The sequence below is a fragment of the Microtus pennsylvanicus genome, chromosome 15 (assembly GCF_037038515.1).
Source record: "Microtus pennsylvanicus isolate mMicPen1 chromosome 15, mMicPen1.hap1, whole genome shotgun sequence".
Classification (NCBI taxonomy): domain Eukaryota; kingdom Metazoa; phylum Chordata; class Mammalia; order Rodentia; family Cricetidae; genus Microtus; species Microtus pennsylvanicus.
Genome location: NC_134593.1, coordinates 52,543,414 through 52,548,271, shown reverse-complemented (window position 1 = coordinate 52,548,271; position 4,858 = coordinate 52,543,414).

Here is a 4,858-nt window from a genome sequence, read left to right as displayed (position 1 = left end):
CGGAGCTCATCTAGAAAGAGGGAGGGGGTGGGTCTCCAGGCAAGCCTCTGATGGCCAGTCAGAGCTCATCTAGAAAGAAAGCCCAGGCAGTTCCAGCCGGATTCCTTTTAATGTCACAGTTCATTTGCAGAACCATAACTGGAATCAAGAATTAAAAAGCCTTGTATAAAAGTCAGTAACATTAAACCTTTAAGACTCATGTTTCATGTGTCATAAAAAGTCTATGAAAGGATTTTATATTCTGTACAATGTTTTAGCGCTTTCAATCACTTTTTTTCCCAACATAACTTTTGTGAACACTTTTATAGCCTCTAAATGAAAAACTAAACTATGTGTCATTCAAAAAAAAAACGTTTTATGGATCACAGAATTTAATAAAAGTTCTGCACCATAACAAGCGCCTGATAAACCTTTATTAAAATTCATTAAAAATATTGAAAAATATTTTAACAGAAATTAGAACTCACTTTTTGGTAAACACGACAAACTCACTCTTCAAAGAGGGTACTGTTTATCACACATGCAGATCCTGTGTTGGTCAAGGGGAGGAATATAGGAATATTCTGCTACTCAACTCTAGGAGAATGTGTTCTTGTGTTTGGTGGGACTAAACCACTTAGTTTCGGGTTTGCAAGAATATTCAATAATTACAAAACACATGCTAGATTTTATATAACTGATTATACAAATAGAAAATATTTTTGAAAATATATAGAATGTAAATTGAGTATCTCTTTATATTAGAATCCACTAGAGCAACTTTTGTAGTGTAGTTCTTAGGGTCTGGAAAGTGGAAGAATTTTTCTAACACAATTAGAAATTGAAGCTCCTAAATATATTTTCTTCATACTATGTTTGTAGGGTAATGTATAACTAAAGGCTCTGGAATGTTTATAAATCATTAAATTTATTTTATATATGTGCATACCCTTTCTAATACTGATGTAAATATAGAAAACACACAAGAATCTACACATTATGTACATACATATGTTTAACCATACCCCCTACATTGACTTAATTTTAAATATATAGATATTAGTATGCACACACACCCACACAAGAGAAATTTTGAAGATTTTTTTTGGTGTGGGTTATTTATTATTTTTATTTTCTTTGGAACCCCAGCAGCACAGACATTAAGGGCAACATTGAATAAATGGGACCTACTGAAACTGAGAAGCTTCTGTAAAGCAAAGGACACTGTCACTAAGACAAAAAGGCAACCCACTGACTGGGAGAAGATCTTCACCAACCCCGCAACAGACAAAGGTCTGATCTCCAAAATATATAAAGAACTCAAGAAACTAGACTTTAAAATGCTAATTAACCCAATTAAAAAATGGGGCACTGATCTGAACAGAGAATTCTCAACAGAAGAAGTTCAAATGGCCAAAAGACACTTAAGGTCATGCTCAACCTCCTTAGCGATCAGGGAAATGCAAATCAAAACAACTTTGAGATATCATCTTACACCTGTCAGATTGGCTGAAATCAAAAACACCAATGATAGCCTTTGCTGGAGAGGTTGTGGAGGAAGGGGTTCCCTCATCTATTGCTGGTGGGAATGCAATCTTGTGCAACCACTCTGGAAAGCAGGGTGGCGGTTTCTCAGGAAATTTGGAATCAACCTACCCCTGGACCCAGCAATACCACTCTTATTTTCTTTGGATTTAATTTTATGGTGGCAGAATATTTATTTTCTTTTTTTTATTTTTCAGGGTTCTAATTTTTTTATTAAAAATTTCTGCCTCCTCCCTGCCTCTCTTTTCCCTCCCCCTTCCCCCACTCCCCACCCCCCACTCCCCTCCCCCTCCCTCTCCAGTCTGAAGAGCAGTCAGCATTCCCTGCCCTGTGGGAAGTCCAAGGTCCTCCCCCCGCCCCCCATCCAGGTCTAGTAAGGTGAACATCCAAACAGGCTAGGCTCCCACAAAGCCAGTACATGCAGTAGGATCAAAACCCAGTGCCATTGTCCTTGAAAAAGTATGGGATAAAACCGGACTCTCTGAACATGGCGGACAATGAGGGCTGCTGCGAAGCCAAGGACAATGGCACTGGGTTTGATTCTATTTATTATTTTTGCAGTGACAATGTTTTCAAGGAGTGTGTGTGAGTGTTCTGTAGATCTGAAAGCCTCCACGTGATAGGTGACCTTATATTTCATCTGTACTAGCTCAGCTAATAGACATGGATCTCTACTGCATCTCCTTCCACTGCAGTGGCAGAGCACCTCTGAACTCTGCTGCAGATCTCTGCGTATGGGACCCATCATTCTAGGCAGAATAGTCTAGATAAAATTCCTATGATTAAAAGTCTAAAACATTGATGTGGCTGAGACTTTAGTTAGCAGACGGCAGATGAATCATCACACTTTGTAGATGCTGGATGATTATTCTAGGACTCTGTACAAGCTCAAAGGTTTCTATTCATGATACATTGTCACGTTTCTGTTTTATTAAATGCAATCTAGTTTGCACTAATAGTTTTCTTTCAATAGTTTTTAGTACACTTTCCCAGCACCTTTTAGTAGTAGTGGGGACATGAGTCAGGGAAGAAAAGAGCTAGAAAAGGGGAATGCAGGGTGATTCATCTAGTTTATTTGTTTAAAAAGATGAAATAAGTTTTAGGTGGATTATTTGTGGAGAAAACACTCAAAGTTCACAATGATTTCAGGTAGCGTAGACCTAACCTATTTCTGCAATATATGCAAAGCTTCTGTGCTAATGTCTGTTGTCTTGACAGCAGCCATAGTTTATGCTTGTAATTATACTTTTCTTCTGCTGTAAACTCATATTGTTTCATGAAGTCACTATGCAGCAATGTCATTGTCACTAACTAATGGGACATAATGAGGACATGATTGGGAAAACTCTGGGTGGAGGATCGTAGTTTATTTAAAGGGGATCAGAAGGAAGTCTGTAGAACAATGTATAAACATATAAGCTAAAATTATACACAATTACTAGTTTATACATACTACATTTTTTTTTCCTTTTTCCTCTGGAGATCATGAATTCAAGGCCAGGCCTTGAGCTAGCAAGCAAAGTGGCCTCTTCTCATTTTAAATCACCACTGGAAAAGGAGATTGCAGGGGCTTTCTTGGTAAACCATTTGCAAACGTGTCAGTAAGATTTTTCTACTCACTCTGCTTTTTCCCTTCTTGTGCTTTTTATTTTTTCTTTAGTTGCTCAGTTACTTCTGCCAGCTTTCACTGTTTAAAGACCCTTTCTGCGTGCATGTATTTCTGTGCACTATGTAGAAACAGCCTAAGGAGACCGGAAGGTATCAGATTTCCTGGGACTGGCGTTACAAAGGGTTGTGAGCGGCCATGTAGGTGCTGGGAACTTAACTTAGAGACCCTGGCAGAGCAGTCAGTGCTTTCAACCACTGAGCCATCTCTTCAGCCCCCCAGCCACCTACTCTTTATTGCTCTGAATCTTCACAGTTCCACTCCTAGTCGTTTTTCACACCATGGGAAAGATCTTAAAATGTAACCCACACAATTTTATCCATTGTTTAAGATTTTCCAAAAGTTTCTTCTTGTCTTTAGAAAAAGTTTGGATATCTCTGCATGACAGAGACCTCCTCATAATCTGGCAACCACATATCTATATCTTCTATAAAATTCATTTTTATTTCTCTTATTTTTTTCTTTATACAAATAATATCTGTCCTATACTATTATGCAGCAGACATTATGCTAAGGAATTTTACAGCTTTCTGGCTTCCTTTTGTGTATTGATGCCTCCCCCCGCCAAAGAATATTGAGTTGATTTCTAGTACCCTTTTCCTTAGCAATGTGTCTTCTCTTTCTCTGGCAAGAACCAGGAAGAAAGCACCCAACCAAACAAAATCAAAAAATCCCTACAATGGGTCAAAAACCCACTGCGATTGTTCTTGAGTTCTCAGTAGTCCTCATTGTCCGCTATGTTCAGAGTCTGGTTTTATCCCATGCTTTTTCAGACCCAGGCCAGCTGGCCTTGGTGAGTTCCATCCTACTGCACGTACTGGCTTTGGGGGAGCCTAGGCAGTTTGGATGCTCACCTTAGGAGACCTGGATAGAGGTGGGCGGTCCTTGGGCTTCCCACAGGTCAGGGAACCCTGATTGCTCTTCGAGCAGATGAGGGAGGGTGACTTGATCGGGGGAGGGGGAGGGAAATGGGAGGCAGTTGCGGGGAGGAGGCAGAAATCCTTAATAAATAAATAAATTAAAAAAATAAAATAAAAAAATATTCTCAAAAAAATAAAAAATAAAAAAAATAAAAACCCTGTAAGGAAAAAAAAATCCCTACAATGAAGGAGCTTGCATTTTACTGCTGCTCTCACACTGAACTGGTGGTTACTGGTCTGCATGGGTTCTTTCAGTGGAAGAATACACAATAAGAGGGAAAAAAAAACAAGAAAAAAACACAGACACTCACATAGAGATACACACACACAGAGACACACACAGAACCCCCTCCCCCCCCGCACACACAGATTTTTGTTGTTTCCCTTCTCCACTGGAGAACACAATGCGTACCTCAGACTCTGCCCATCTTTCTAATACAGTCTGGACTACTGGGATTCACCCTTCTCTATCTTGCTCATCTTTCCTCTCTCCTACCCACTTCTTGCTTCTTTCACGCTCTACGGAAGTCGTTGGACCAGTGATTTACCTTGAGAAAACCAATTCTTCTGCCACAGACCAAGAACATTTTCCTCGAAAGAAGGTGGCATAAGAATCACTTGCCAGGAGTCTTTTGGCACTTCCGCGGGAAGATCCTAGATGACATGGCTTTGAATTTTGTCTTCAGAGTGTGAGTGTTCGAGCTGGGTCAGTTGTCTAAAAGCTTGTACTTCAGCTTCCTTGTTGGTC